The sequence below is a fragment of the Ranitomeya variabilis genome, chromosome 1, assembly GCF_051348905.1.
Source record: "Ranitomeya variabilis isolate aRanVar5 chromosome 1, aRanVar5.hap1, whole genome shotgun sequence".
Lineage (NCBI taxonomy): Eukaryota > Metazoa > Chordata > Amphibia > Anura > Dendrobatidae > Ranitomeya > Ranitomeya variabilis.
In genome coordinates, this window is record NC_135232.1 from 679,157,681 (window position 1) to 679,174,262 (window position 16,582).

Sequence of the window (16,582 nt, forward strand, 5' to 3'; positions counted from 1 at the left end):
CGGATTGTTGTTATCTTTGCCTATTCCGAAGAGGCCTTGGACTCACATCTCTATGGATTTTATTTCTGATCTCCCTGTTTCTCAGAAAATGTCTGTCATCTGGATGGTGTGTGACCGTTTTTCAAAGATGGTTCATTTGGTGCCCTTGCCTAAGTTGCCTTCCTCATCCGAGTTGGTTCCTCTGTTTTTTCAAAATGTGGTTCGCTTGCATGGTATTCCGGAGAATATCGTTTCTGACAGGGGGACCCAGTTCGTGTCTAGATTTTGGCGGGCGTTCTGTGCTAGGATGGGCATTGATTTGTCTTTTTCGTCTGTGTTCCATCCTCAGACTAATGGCCAGACTGAGCGAACTAATCAGACCTTGGAGACTTATTTGAGGTGTTTTGTGTCTGCGGATCAGGATGACTGGGTTGCCTTTTTGCCGTTGGCGGAGTTTGCCCTCAATAATCGGGCTAGTTCTGCCACTTTGGTTTCTCCTTTCTTTTGCAATTCGGGGTTTCATCCTCGTTTTTCTTCCAGTCAGGTGGAGTCTTCGGATTGTCCTGGAGTGGATACTGTGGTGGATAGGTTGCATCGGATTTGGGGACAGGTGGTGGACAATTTGGAGTTGTCCCAGGAGAAGACTCGGCATTTTGCTAACCGCCGTCGTTGTGTTGGTCCTCGTCTTCGTGTTGGGGACTTGGTGTGGTTGTCTTCTCGTTTTGTCCCTATGAGGGTTTCTTCTCCTAAGTTTAAGCCTCGGTTCATCGGCCCGTATAAGATTTTGGAGATTCTTAACCCCGTGTCCTTTCGATTGGACCTCCCAGCATCTTTTTCTATCCATAATGTCTTCCATCGGTCATTATTGCGCAGGTATGAGGTACCGGTTGTGCCTTCCGTTGAGCCTCCCGCTCCGGTGTTGGTTGAGGGTGAATTGGAGTACGTTGTGGAGAAGATCTTGGACTCCCGTGTTTCCAGACGGAAACTTCAGTATCTGGTCAAGTGGAAGGGCTACGGTCAAGAGGATAATTCTTGGGTGACAGCCTCTGATGTTCATGCCTCTGATTTGGTCCGTGCCTTTCATAGGGCTCGTCCTGATCGCCCTGGTGGTTCTTGTGAGGGTTCGGTGCCCCCTCCTTGAGGGGGGGGGTACTGTTGTGAGTTTGGTTTTTGGGCTCCCCCGGTGGTCACTGGTGGTACTGGACTTGTGTGCTTCACTTTCTCTGTTCACCTGTTTCCATCAGGATATGGGTGTATCCTATTTAGCCTTGCTGCTCAGTTATTCTAGTGCCGGCCATCAATGTAACCAGAGCCTTTCTGTTGCATGTTCCTGCTTCTAGACTACTATCAGCTAAGTTGGACTCTTAGTCCTAAGTTTGTTTTGCATTTTTGTTCCAGTTCACAGTTATGTTATTTTTCTGTAGCTGGAAGCTCTTGTGGGCCGAAATTGCCACTCCGGTGTCATGAGTTGACACATGAGTCTTAAAGTAATTTCGGGATGGTACTTTAATAGGGTTTTCAGCTGACCGTGAAGTTCCCTATTGTATCTTCTTGCTATCTAGTAAGCGGATCTCGCTTTGCTGAACCTACCTTCATACTGCGTATGTCTTTTCCTCTGAACTCACCGTCAATATATGTGGGGGGCTTCTGTCTCCTTTTTGGGGGAATTTCCCTAGAGGTAAGCCAGGTCTGTCTTTTCCTCTATTAGGGTTAGTTAGTCCTCCGGCTGGCGCTAGGCGTCTAGGGATAAAACGTAGGTATGCTACCCGGCCACTGTTAGTTGTGTGGTAGGTTTAGCTCACGGTCAGCTCGAGATTCCATCACCCAAGAGCTGTTCTGTTGTTTATGTTCTCTGACGTTCCCTTGCCATTGGGAACCATGACAGATATGCTTATTAGGCAGTTCAAATCATATCTTAGCTCAACCAGGGGGGCCTGGTTAATAGTCTCAGGTTATTGCAAAGCAGAAACAGCTTACATGTCCAGCAAATGCAGACGGAAGTAAACACGAACAGCAGATGAATGAGGATTACTGGAAACTTGTAAACTCAGAGCTAAGTAGCCGGATCACCAAACAGGTTCACAGGAGCAGATGTATAGCCAGGGAGTAATCAGAGGTCAGGAGCTGGATGCAAGGCAGAATACTCTAGCACAGACTGAAGGCTGGGGTGGAGTTTTATAGCAGGAAGACACAGTGCACATGAGACCAAAGACGCCATCTTGGAAAAGGGCAGTAATGCACAAAAGGTAAAAAATGTTCAGAGTCCTGACAAGTACTTTCATTCAGCAGAGCTGGGATTGAAACAGCACTAAGAATAGCAGGGAAGAGTTCATTATCATATACCTTGATTAAGTACAGTTGAGGATGTGGCAGCACAAAGAATAGCAGAGATGAGTTCATTATAAAGAACATTGATTCAGATGAGATGAGGATGAGGCAGCACAAGGAGTAACAATATTCTATATGGTAGTAGTAGCTGGTTGCTGGATAGGAGCAGTAAGATAATCAGATACTTGACTTGAGCTGAATACAGTGGGACGAGAGGCTTGAATCCAGGAAAGCGCATCATAGCAGAGTGCACTACTATGTTTTTTTGATGCATTAGAGGAACGTACGTCGCATTGTTATTGACGTCCATTTTTCTTTTGCAAAAAATAATTGTTTGCGCCAAGTCCATTTTTAGATAGTGTATTAGCAGAGAGTACACTGCATTGTTAGTGATGTCCATTTTTCTTTTTCAAAAAAGAAGAATTGTTGCGCCAATTAAATTTTTAGGTAGTGTATTAGGGCAGCGTACGTCCCATTGTTAGTAAATAGTTAGCGCCAACTAACTCTATAGGGTGGACATTAGTGTATTTTATATACAAACTTTTTTTTTTTTTACACCTACTGATTTTTCTTTTCATTTTTTTTTTTCTAAGTGCTTCTCCTAAATTTTTTCTTTTTTCTCTACTTCTTTCTTCTAAAATGCTATAATAAATAGTACCATTTACACCAGCCCCACACAATACACGTATAAAGGCACCATTTACACACACATCCACAGTGTTTCGAAGAATAAAATAATAATGGCCGATTCGTCAAGAAGACGCTATTCACAAGAGGAGGCATACTCTTTCCTTGCTTCTGACACGGATTCAGCCAGGGAGGAAGATCCCACATTCCTCTATACCTATACCTCTTCCTCCTCCTGATCTAGTGAGGAGGGACCCCCAGCAAGGCACACTAGTATCCAGGCAACTCCTACAGCAATCGATTCCATATGGACTCCTGGATGCCACCCCATGAAAATCCAATTAGACATTACAGGCCTCACTGCGAGGAAATATTAAATGTTATGGTGGTCCAGACAAATATGTATACCCATCAATTTTTCACCCAAAATCCCACGTCATCATACACCGGATGGACCCCTGTAAATGCAACAGAGATTATGACATTTTGGGTCATTGTTCTGCATATCGGTATAGTCAGAAAACTAGAGATTCGGCAATACTTGAGTACTGATATGTTATGCAGATCACTGGTATTCTATATGGCCATTACAAAGACACGATTTGAAGAGATCCAAAAATTTTGCATTAGGCTGGGGTTACACTTGCGATTGTGATGCGAGAAACTCGTGCGCGTCTCTCGCATCAATACCTGGCACTGCCGCCTGCACTCGGGACCGGAGTGTGTGGCTGCATAGAAGTACATGCAGCCGCATGCTCCAGTCCGAGTGCCGGCGGCAGTGCCGGGTATTGATGTGAGAGACTAGCGCGAGTTTCTCGCATCACACTCGCAAGTGTGACTCCGGTCTAATGCTAATTTTTTTTGATCTCTTCAAATTGTGTCTTTGTAATGGCCACATAGAATACCAGGGATCTGCATAACATATCAGTACTCAAGTATTGCCGAATCTCTAGTTTCCTGACTATACCCATATGCAGCACAATGCCCCAAGTGTGACCCCGGACTTATAGTGATAATGTGCAATGTCCTCCTCGAGATGATCCTAACTTTGATCATCTATGTAATATTCGACCAGTAGTTGACCACTTCAAGATAACATTTACTGAGGCGTGCAACCCCCAAAGGGACATCTGTAAAGATGCGTCCCTAATCCATTTCGAAAGGAGGCTTAAATTCTGACAATACCTGCCCAGTAAGAGGGCTGGGTATGGAATTAATCTGTAGAAGCTGTGCGAGAGTACCTCAAGGTACACCCACAGATTTAGGGTCTACGTAGGGAAGGACACGTTGATTGACCCCCCTGAATGTCCCCCCTGCTCTGGGGGTGAGTGGGAAAATTGTGTGGGAATTGCTCCACCCACTGCCGGATAAAGGTTATCACCTCTACATAGATAACTTTTACACCAGCATCCCACTCATCAAGATTCTCTCTGTCAGATGTTCAGTTGCATGCGTCACCGTGCAAAAAAATCTGAGAGGCCTCCCTAAGCCGCTAATTGGGAAACTGCTGAGAATGGGTAACAGCAGAGCCCAAAGCAGCGACATGCTGGTGGTCAAGTATAAGGACAAGGGAATGTCCTTATCTTGACTACCATACAAAATGACAACAGCTCCCTTGTCACTGTTTGAGGTACCACAACTTAAGTCCTAAAGCCAGATTGAATTTTGGATTACAATAAGTTCATGGGAGGTGTAAATCTCTCCGATCAGGTCCTCAAACCATACAGTGCATGCGAAAAGCAAAAGTATGGTACAAAAAAGATCCTCAACCCATACAGTGCCATGCCAAAAACAAAAATTGGTACAAAAATTGGCTGTGCACATTGTACAGATGGCACTGTACACTGCTTTTGTGCTGTGTCAATCTGCAGGTAATATGGGGACCTTCCTTCAGGAGGTAGTCATCAAGGCCCTAATGTTTGGCATTTAGGAAATTGAGGGTCCCAATACTTCTGAAACTGATAGTGCCCATATTGTTCCAGATTAACATTTTCCAGCAGAGGTTGCCCAAACATTGAAGAAGGGAAGAACACAAAAAAGATTCAGCGTATGCTCCAAGAGGGGAATCCGAAAATACACAATTACAATTTACCATTATGAAACCTTCCCTGAGAAACTTAGCCTTTGCATTAAGGATTGCTTCAAAGAGCACCACACGTCCACAAATTCATAAACTTTGTTTTTACCCTGTTGACACAACACACTTTTATAATCTGATGTACTCCACACAACTTACACATAGCACCACATTATAAATTCATACACCAGTAAAACCAAAAGCATTATTATTACTACTATAACTACTCCTCTAGATAAATTCCTTGAGTGGTGTAGTTTCCAAAATGGGGTCACTTGTGGGGGGGTTTCCACTGTTTAGGCACATCATGGGCTGTCCAAACGCGATATCTCACTCCCAGACTATTCCATCAAAGTCTCCGTTCCAAACCATCACTCCTTTCCTGCCATGTGCCCAAACAGTAGTTTTCCCCCACATATGGGGTATCGGCGTACTCAAGAGAAATTGCACAACAAATTTTGGGGTGCATTTTTTCCTGTTATTCTTGTGAAAATAAAAAAAATTGGGATAAAACACATTTTTGTTGAAAAAATGTAGTGATTTTTTTTTTGTTTCACTTCTCAACGTTATACATTTCTGTGAAGCACCTGGAGGCTCAAGGTGCTCAACACACATCTATATAAATTCCTTAAGGGGTCTAATTACCAAAACAGTGTCAAATGTAGGGGGTTTCCACACATCAGGGGCTCTCCAAACACGATATGGCGCGCGCAGACTATTCTATCAAAGTCTGCGCTCTAAACCATCACTCCTTTCCTTCAAAAACCTGCCGTGTGCCTAAACAGTAGTTTTCCCCATATTTTCCTCTTATCCTCGGGAAAATAAAAAAACATTGGGGCTAAAAGATCGTTTTTGTGGAAAAAATTTGATTTTTTTTTATTTTCACGGCTCTGTGTTATACATTTCTCTGAAGCAACTGAGGGTTCAAGGTGCTCAACACACATAGATAAGTTCCTTTTGGGGTCTAGTTTCCAAAATGGGGGTACTTTTGGGGGATTTCCACTGTTTAGGCACATCAGGGGCTCTCCAAACGCAACATGCTGTCCACTCTCGATTGCAGTCAATTTCAAAAAGTCAAATGGTGCTCCTTCCATTCCAAGCCCTGTCGTGCTCTCAGCAGTGGTTTTCCCCCACGTATGGGGTATCTGCGTACCCAGGAGAAATTGCACAACAAATTTTGGTGGCCATTTTCTCTTGTTATCATTATGGAAATAAAAAAATTGAGTCTCAAGTAACATTTTTGAGAAAAAAGTTAAATGTTCATTTTTTCCTTCACACATTGCTTCAATTCCAGTGGAGCACCTGAAGTGTTAATAAACTTTTTTAATGTGGTGTTGAGCAGCTTGAGGGGTACCATTTTTAGAATGTCACTTTTGTGACATACCTCTTTTAAGGGTATAAATATTAAAAGTTTTAAAATTGAAAAATGTTTAAAATTTTCACCAAATCTCCAATTTTTTCACAGGCAAATGCAAATCATATTGAAAACATTTTACCACTATCCTGACAAAATGTTCCCAAGAAACAATCTCAGAATCAGTGGGATCCATTGAAGCATTCCAGAGTTATGACCTCAGAAAGTTACACTGGTCAGAATTAAAAAAATTGGCTTGGTCAGGAAGGTGAAAACAGGCTTCGAGGTGAAGAGGTTAAAAGTGTCATATAAAATAAGTTACATGGCTGACGTAAATATTCTTAAAAATACCATGGTGCTGAAAAGTCATAAATATGGGAAAATGTAGCACATAATCAGTTTTCTATAAAAATATTTAATGGAGCCAATGCCAAGAAGGAACCTGAAGTGCATTACCTTTAATTAAGTGTTACAATAAATGTTATTAATACAAAATCCCCCTACTAGCAGCGACCTTTTACCCTATGTTACACGCAGCTGAGAAACTATTAGTGAGAAAAGTTATTTTTTTGCTACAATTTTATTTTCCAAAATGATGTTTCCAAACTGCAAAAGAGAAAGTTTTGGAGACAAAGATCACACAGATTCCTGGAAGATTTCACTGCGTCTTTCTAATCTGAAGAAGTCATTATGTGGCGCTATAAAATGTAATTTGTAGATTCATAATCCAAATATTAGTGAAGCCTGATTTTGAGACTTAATACTTCCAAATTGTGTCTGAAGAGTTTAGCTAAATATGCAGAAACATTCAACACCAAATAAAACCAGAGATATAGAAGGAGCGAGAGCCGCTCGGTGCCATTCTTGCAAATGGAAAAAATCTTAACCTGGGATAACGTTTCCTGGACCCTCTGCCGGAAAACAAGGCCCCTATTGAGCTGCGCGGTTTTATAAATAAAGAGTCAGAGCGGCTGCATTGGCTGTTCAGGAACGTGAAATGAAACTGTGAATTTTTTTTATATATTTCCTCCAGAGACACTTTATGGAAAAAGCAATTTTGTTTCGCTTCGGCCAAAAAGATTTTTTTTTGTGGCTGCAAAACAAAGATGTATTTCTTACTTGCCAGTCAGACGTAAGAATTTATGTACCCACAGTGGTCTGTGTTCATGTGCCCAGGCATGTGCTGGATGAAATCAAAGGCTTGCTTTGATAAGATTTTGTAATATTTGATATCACTGATTTGCTCTGTTTTCACAGAAGTCTTAATATATAGCATGAAATTAGAAGATAAAATAATTTCTTCTTCATTCCTTTTACTGGATCTTCGCCCGTTAAGGTAGGTTTTTTAATATACAGTGGGTACGGAAAGTATTCAGACCACTTTAACTTTTTCACTCTTTGTTTCATTGCAGGCATTTGGTAAATGAAAAAAGTTCATTTTTTTCACATTAATGTACACTCTGCACCCCATCTTGTCTAAAAAAACAGAAATGTAGACATTTTTGCAAATTTATTGAAAAAGAAAAACTGAAATATCACATGGTCATAAGTATTCAGACCCTTTGCTCAGACACTCATATTTAAGTCACATGCTGTCCATTTCCTTGTGATCTTCATTGAGATTGTTCTACTCCTTCATTGGAGGCCAGCTGTGTTTAATTAAACTGATAGGACTTGATTTGGAAAGGCCCACGCCTGTCTATATAAGACTTCACAGCTCACAGTGCATGTCAGACCAAATGAGAATCATGAGGTCAGAGTAACTGGCCAAGGAGCTCAGAGACAGAATTGTGGCAAGGCACAGGTCTGGCCAAGGTTACAACAGAATTTCTGCAGTACTCAAGGTTCCTAAGAGCACAGTGGCTGCCATAATCCTTAAATGGAAGAAGTTTGGGACCACCAGAAGTCTTCCTAGAAATGGCCGTCCTGCCAAACTGAGTAATCGTGAGAGAAGAGCCTTGGTGAGAGAGGTAAAGAAGAACCCCAAGATCACTGTGGCTGAGCTCCAGAGATGCAGTAGGGAGATGGGAGAAAGTTCCACAAAGTCAACTATCACTGCAACCCTCCACCAGTTGGGATTTTATGGCAGAGTAGCCTGACGGAAGCCTCTCCTCAGTGCAAGACATATGAAAGCCTGCATAGAATTTGCTAAAAAACACATGAAGGATTCCCACACTATGAGAAATAAGATTCTCTGGTCTGATGAGACGAAGGTAGACCTTTTTGGTGACAATTATAAGCGGTATGTGTGGTGAAAACCAGGCACTACTCATCACCTGCCCAATACCATCCCAAAAGTGAACCATGGTGGTGGCAGCATCATGCTATGAGGGTGTTTTTCAGCTGCCGGGAAAAGGACGACTGGTTGTTATTGAAGGAAACATGAATGCTGCCACGTACAGAGATATCCTGGATGAAAACCTCTTCCAGAGTGCTCTGGACCTCAGACTTGGCCAAAGGTTTACCTTCCAGCAAGACAATGACCCTAAGCACACAGCTAAAATAACAAAGGAGTGACTTCTGAACAACTCTGTGACCATTCTTGACTGGCCCAGCCAGAGCTCTGACCTAAACCCAATTGAGCATCTCTGGAGAGACCTGAAAATGGCTGTCCACCAACGTTCAGCGTCCAACCTAACAGAACTGGAGAGGATCTGCAAGGAAGAATGGCAGAGGATCCCCAAATCCAGGTGTGAAAAACTTGTTGCATCATTCCCAAGAAGACTCATGGCTGTACTAGTTCAAAAGGGCGCTTCTACTCAATACTGAGCAAAGGGTCTGAATACTTATGACCATGTGATATTTCAGGTTTTCTTTTTTAATAAATTTGCAAAAAGTCTACATTTTTGTTTTTTTTAAGTCAAGATGGGGTGCAGAGCGTACATTGATGAGAAAAAACATGAACTTTTTTGAATTTACCAAATGGCTGCAATGAAACAAAGAGTGAAAAATGTAAAGGGGTCAGAATACTTTCCATACCCACTGTATGCCCCTTTTTCACATGTAAAGCACCATAGAATAAACTGCGCTATAATAAAAAATAATAATAATTATAAAAATATGTGAATTTGGCCTAGTGTTATATATTGGCTGCTTTTTCAATCAATTTAACAAAGAATTGATTCTGCTTCTGGAGACACAGTTCATAGAGAATCATCAGGGCAAAGCTCCATAGTTTAAAAAAAAAGCATTCAAAATAGCTTCCTAACAGGCTTTCTAGCGCCCCTTTTAGGGGGTTATCATGTCCATATCTCTAATAATTGTAAAATATTAATTAACAATATTATTAGTTGAGATTTAGCCTGAAGTGAAAAAATCTTCAAAACCTTATGTGTATTTATAACGTATAGAAACTGAACCCTGCATTACTGAAGCTGTTAAAATGCTAATGCTCTTAGACTGAGCCAGATATGGAAATCAGCAATATGGGAAATGATTGACACTTAGAGGTCGCACACCCATCTGCTCCTCCTGAGCTGAAAATGAACATATTTCTCATCATATCTACAACCCCTGAAGCGCTTACAGGATTTTTCATTTTTCCGCTCACATTTTCTCATGTTGCAGGTGTGATCATATGATGTCAATGATGTGAGTCGACAGCATAAGCACTGGGTTATTCTTAAAGGGAAATTCAGGTGAAACCATAGCATGTGGTTTCTCATCTGTACTCGAGATGTCTGATGCCACTTAAGTTTCTTATAGGTTTCTGAGTAAAGATGAGCTAGTTCTCAAAATTCACTTCAAGAAAATTCAGGTATAGATGTAAAGGGCAGCATTTGTCCTTGTGGAGATTGACATACCAGCTCTGGCATGCCAAGGTAGGGAGGCTTAGGGTATGTGTCCACCATCCGTAATGACGGCGCTTTGGACGGAGCGGAAAACTCGCTCCGCCCAAAGCACCGCCCCCTTCTGTACTCGCGGTGATTCCAGATGTGTTCATTGCACACATCCGGAATCTCTGCACCCCACACATAGGGCCCTGTGATTTACCTTGCGGCGACGGAGCGTCGCCGCAAGGTAAACATACATGCTGCAATCTAAAAAGACGCGCCTCATGTCCGTAAACGCAGGCCCGCCGGGTGCGTGTTCGCACGCACAGTGGAGACGGGATTTCATAAAATCCTCTCCACTATGCTGTAACATCTGGACTCTGCGGGTTGAACGCTGCGGTTGTACACAGCGTTCAATCCGCAGCTAATCTGGATGTAATCCGGCCCGTGGACACATACCCTTATTCACCGTGCTATGCTCCTCTGAGAATTGTAATATGCAAATTGCCTCTTTTGAGGAAGAGGACTTGAACTTTATAGCGCCACCTGGTGGAAACAGCAATACTATAAGTCACTATTGACCCTTTAACGAGTCTTGCAATATGACAAGATAAAAGCCAATTCATGGTATAAATGTTATTTACAATACTGTCCTTTGCATCCCTTTAGCTATGCTCCTTAATCTAGCGCAAAACTATTCTGCCCTGTGAATTCTGACACCAGGTTGTTTCCTGTGGATGATATGAAGCTATTTCTAACCTATAAGCTCTGCCTCCCTGCATTAGTCTTGCGTTTGCACAATGCTTGTGACATGCATGCTGCTGCATTGGCGCAGTCTCCAGCCCCTCATGTGCCCTTTACTCAAACTATATATACAAATTACATCAAAGTAAAGAATCCATCAATTTTCCTGAGATCGGTTGATCATCCAGCATGCATGGAGGCCTCGTGCCTCTCCCGACAGATTATGTCAGAAGACAGAAAGATCATACTGTTGGAGTTCGAACGCCCAATCCATTTGTTCTAAGTCGCTGCTCTCTCCCCATAGAGAATACAGGAATCTCCGGCAACATATACTGTATGCAATAAATGTGAAGAATCTGCAATATAAAGATTTGTGATGTCTATGATATAGTTATTCTGTGTAATTAATATTTTAATGTGTAAAATCCATTAAAAATGTTGTTGAATAAAGTGGAATCAGGTTTTCATCAGTTTGCGGAACACAAAGGAAACAAGGTATGTTCTTGTAGCCTGTTATTTACTGTCATCTAGTGGTAGAAGTGATGTGCGACCAGCTCAGCTCAAAGAATTTTACTAGATGATGGCATACAGTGTTAGACTAAGCACATTTTATATAACATAGTTTCAGAACATTTTTCTTACACCGAACTGATGATAAAAAACTATTTGCTAAGTAATCACATAAGCTTGGCTTGACGTAACTTGAAGCTTAGGGTCTACAATGCATAATTATCGGCAGGGCTTCCAACTTTATTTTCTCACCATTGCAACTGGCTCTTCTTGTGTCTAATTTTACTGTTAGTGTGGCATGCATTTTTCTTGTATGTAAAAAAAAAACACAAAAAACTTCAAGCTTTTTTACCTATTAAACGGTTTAAATTAAAAAATTAACAGTTAATAGGTTTGTGAATAAACAGTGCAAATTTGACATACATACTAATTCAAATATGGACATGTTACTTCCAGGACAGGACTTCTCTGTGGGAGTGTGACAGCTGGCATCCCGCCATTAACCTGCTGCTATGCTGCTAGGTATGTGTATTTATGGATACAGCAAAAGAATATGTGTATGTAGTAGTGCTGTGTGTGTTTGTATATGTATGCACAAGAGCTGTGTGTCTATGTAGCAGTGCTGTCTATATATATATATATATATACTAGATGGCAGCCCGATTCTAAAGAATCGGGAGTCTAGAATCCATACATACTTTATTTATTCAAATGTAAGAATAATACAATTAATAAATAATAGTAAGAAAGAACAAAAAATGGCTGCACTCACCAGCTCTTGACAATTCTTGACAGTACGGCACATTTCTGATTGGTCGCTCGCGGCAGGCGGCAACCAATCAGAAAAGTGCCGCGCACCACGAAGGCATATATCTTTGTCCACCCTGAGCGGGTGTAGGACGCTGGTGACGTCACTTATCTCCGGACATTATCTCCGGACAAAGCCACGGAAGTTGGCACAAATTGCCGGAAGTAGTATTCTAGGCAATTATATATTAGATTTTAATGTTATCAGTGTTTACCTTTGAACGTTTATATTGTATTGTCCTGTCACCAGCCATGTGTACGATTATCGGCCGAAAGCCTCTCTGGAACCAATAATCACCCCATGTAAAGGTATCTTTATAAGTTAAAGATTCAGAATACTATGACTTTTATCATATCCTGAACAGTCAAGTTTTTTATGAACCGTTAAGGTTTTCTGGTTGAAGTAAAAAAAACTCTGAGTGTTTACAGTTTGAAACCATAAAATGTTGAAAAATTATGTCATTCTTGAGTATATCACTCAATGGTGCTCATAAACGTGTCAAATTTGATCTATAATATACTTTAATATACGTTACTTTAATCTTTAATATACTTAAGAACAGGGCCCCAGACATCACACAGGGGGTCTGAAACACCGCACAGTGGTCCAAAATATCGCTGTGCTCTGCCTGGGGCCACTGTGCTCTGCCTGGGGCCCCATATGCTGCCTGGGGCCCCTGTTCTCTGCCTGGGGCGACTGTGCTCTGCCTGGGGCCCCATATGCTGCCTGGGGCCCCTGTGCTCTGCCTGGGGCCCCATGTTCTGCCTGGGGCCCCTGTGCTCTGCCTGGGGCCCCTGTGCTCTGCCTGGGGCCCCATATGCTGCCTGGGGCCCCTGTGCTCTGCCTGGGGCCCCATATGCTGCCTGGGGCCCCTGTGCTCTGCCTGGGGCCCCATAGGCTGCCTGGGGCCCCTGTGCTCTACCTGGGACCACTGTGCTCTGCCTGGGGCCCCATATGCTGCCTGGGGCCCCTGTGCTCTGCCTGGGGCCCCTGTGCTCTGCCTGGGGCCCCATGTTCTGCCTGGGGCCACTGTGCTCTGCCTGGGGCCCCATAGGCTGCCTGGGGCCCCTGTGCTCTGCCTGGGACCACTGTGCTCTGCCAGGGGCCCCATAGGCTGCCTGGGGCCCCTGTGCTCTACCTGGGACCACTGTGCTCTGCCTGGGGCTCCATATGCTGCCTGGGGCCCCTGTGCTCTGCCTGGGGCCACTGTGCTCTGCCTGGGGCCCCATATGCTGCCTGGGGCCCCTGTGCTCTGCCTGGGTGTAGGACACTGGTGACGTCACTTATCTCCGGACATTAGCTCCGGACATTAGCTCCGGACATTATCTCCGGACATTAGCTCCGGACATTATCTCCGGACATTAGCTCCGGACAAAGCCACGGAAGTTGGCACAAATTGCAGGAAGTAGTATTCTAGGCAATTATATATTAGATGGGCATTTCCTGAAGGAAATACATGGTGCTTGAACAGCGCTACCAGCTTTACAGCAGCACTTTTCACACACGGGACTGGGGGCGCGCTTACTTTTGCACCCGGGGGCGCACTTACTTTTGCACCCGGAGGCGCACTTACTTTTGCACCCGGGGGCGCACTTACTTTTGCACCCGGGGGCGCACTTACTTTTGCACCCGGAGGCGCACTTACTTTTGCACCCGGGGGCGCACTTACTTTTGCACCCGGGGGCGCACTTACTTTTGCACCCGGGGGCGCACTTACTTTTGCACCCGGGGGCGCACTTACTTTTGCACCCGGGGGCGCACTTACTTTTGCACCCGGGGGCGCACTTACTTTTGGCGGGTGGGGCTCCTCGGCCTCCGATTTGGTTGGTGGGGCCCCTTATCCTCCGATTTGGTGGGCGGGGACCCTCGGCCTCCGATTTGGTGGGTGGGGACCCTCGGCCTCCGATTTGGTGGGCGGGGCCCCTCGGCCTCCGATGTGGTGGGTGGGGCCCCTCGGCCTCAGCTTTGGTGGGCGGGGCCGGGCCCCTCGGCCTCCGCTTTGGTGGGCGGGGCCGCTCGGCCTTCGATTTGGTGGGCGGGGCTCCTCGGCCTCCGATTTGGTTGGCGGGGCCCCTCGGCCTCCGATTTGGTTGGCGGGGCCCCTCGGCCTCCGATTTGGTGGGCGGGGACTCTCGGACTCCGATTTGGTGGGCGGGGACCCTCGGCCTCCGATTTGGTGGGCGGGGACCCTCGGCCTCCGATTTGGTGGGCAGGGACCCTCGGCCTCCGATTTGGTGGTCGGGGCCCCTCGGCCTCCGCTTTGGTGGGCGGGGCCCCTCGGCCTCCGATTTGGTGGACGGGGTCCCTCTGCCTCCGATTTGGTGTGCGGGGACCCTCGGCCTCCGCTTTGGTCGGCGGGGCCCCTCGGCCTTCGATTTGGTGGGCGGGGCCCCTCGGCCTCCGATTTGTTTGGTGTGGACCCTCGGCCTCCGATTTGGTGGGCGGGGACCCTCGGCCTCCGATTTGGTGGGCGGGGACCCTCGGCCTCCGATTTGGTGGGCGGGGCCCCTCGGCCTCCGATTTGGTGGGCGGGGCCCCTCGGCCTCCGATTTGGTTGGCGGGGCCCATCGGCCTCCGATTTGGTGGGCAGGGACCCTCGGCCTCCGATTTGGTGGGCGGGGACCCTCGGCCTCCAATTTGGTGGGCGGGGACCCTCGGCCTCCAATTTGGTGGGCAGGGACCCTCGGCCTCCGATTTGGTGGGCGGGGACCCTCGGCCTCCGATTTGGTGGGCGGGGACCCTCGGCCTCCGATTTGGTGGGTGGGGACCCTCGGCCTCCGATTTGGTGGGCGGGGCCCCTCGGCCTCCGATGTGGTGGGTGGGGCCCCTCGGCCTCAGCTTTGGTGGGCGGGGCCGGGCCCCTCGGCCTCCGCTTTGGTGGGCGGGGCCGCTCGGCCTTCGATTTGGTGGGCAGGGCTCCTCGGCCTCCGATTTGGTTGGCGGGGCCCCTCGGCCTCCGATTTGGTTGGCGGGGCCCCTCGGCCTCCGATTTGGTGGGCGGGGACTCTCGGACTCCGATTTGGTGGGCGGGGACCCTCGGCCTCCGATTTGGTGGGCGGGGACCCTCGGCCTCCGATTTGGTGGGCAGGGACCCTCGGCCTCCGATTTGGTGGTCGGGGACCCTCGGCCTCCGCTTTGGTGGGCGGGGCCCCTCGGCCTCCGATTTGGTGGACGGGGTCCCTCTGCCTCCGATTTGGTGTGCGGGGACCCTCGGCCTCCGCTTTGGTCGGCGGGGCCCCTCGGCCTTCGATTTGGTGGGCGGGGCCCCTCGGCCTCCGATTTGTTTGGTGTGGACCCTCGGCCTCCGATTTGGTGGGCGGGGACCCTCGGCCTCCGATTTGGTGGGCGGGGACCATCGGCCTCCGATTTGGTGGGCGGGGACCCTCGGCCTCCGATTTGGTGGGCGGGGCCCATCGGCCTCCGATGTGGTGGGCGGGGCCCCTCGGCCTCCGATTTGGTTAGCGGGGACCCTCGGCCTCCGATTTGGTTGGCGGGGCCCCTTATCCTCCGATTTGGTGGGCGGGGACTCTCGGCCTCCGATTTGGTGAGCGGGGACCCTCGGCCTCCGATTTGGTTGGCGGGGTCCCTCGGCCTCCGATTTGGTGGGCGGGGACCCTCGGCCTCCGCTTTGGTGGGCGGGGCCGGGCCCCTCGGCCTCCGCTTTGGTGGGCGGGGCCGCTCGGCCTTCGATTTGGTGGGCGGGGCTCCTCGGCCTCCGATTTGGTTGGCGGGGCCCCTCGGCCTCCGATTTGGTTGGCGGGGCCCCTCGGCCTCCGATTTGGTGGGCGGGGACTCTCGGCCTCCGATTTGGTGGGCGGGGACCCTCGGCCTCCGATTTGGTGGGCGGGGACCCTCGGCCTCCGATTTGGTGGGCAGGGACCCTCGGCCTCCGATTTGGTGGGCGGGGCCCCTCGGCCTCCGATTTGGTGGACGGGGTCCCTCTGCCTCCGATTTGGTGTGCGGGGACCCTCGGCCTCCGCTTTGGTCGGCGGGGCCCCTCGGCCTTCGATTTGGTGGGCGGGGCCCCTCGGCCTCCGATTTGGTTGGTGTGGACCCTCGGCCTCCGATTTGGTGGGCGGGGACCCTCGGCCTCCGATTTGGTGGGCGGGGACCCTCGGCCTCCGATTTGGTGGGCGGGGACCCTCGGCCTCCGATTTGGTGGGCGGGGCCCATCGGCCTCCGATGTGGTGGGCGGGGCCCCTCGGCCTCCGATTTGGTTAGCGGGGCCCCTCGGCCTCCGATTTGGTTGGCGGGGCCCCTTATCCTCCGATTTGGTGGGCGGGGACTCTCGGCCTCCGATTTGGTGAGCGGGGACCCTCGGCCTCCGATTTGGTTGGCGGGGCCCCTCGGCCTCCGATTTGGTGGGCGGGGACCCTCGGCCT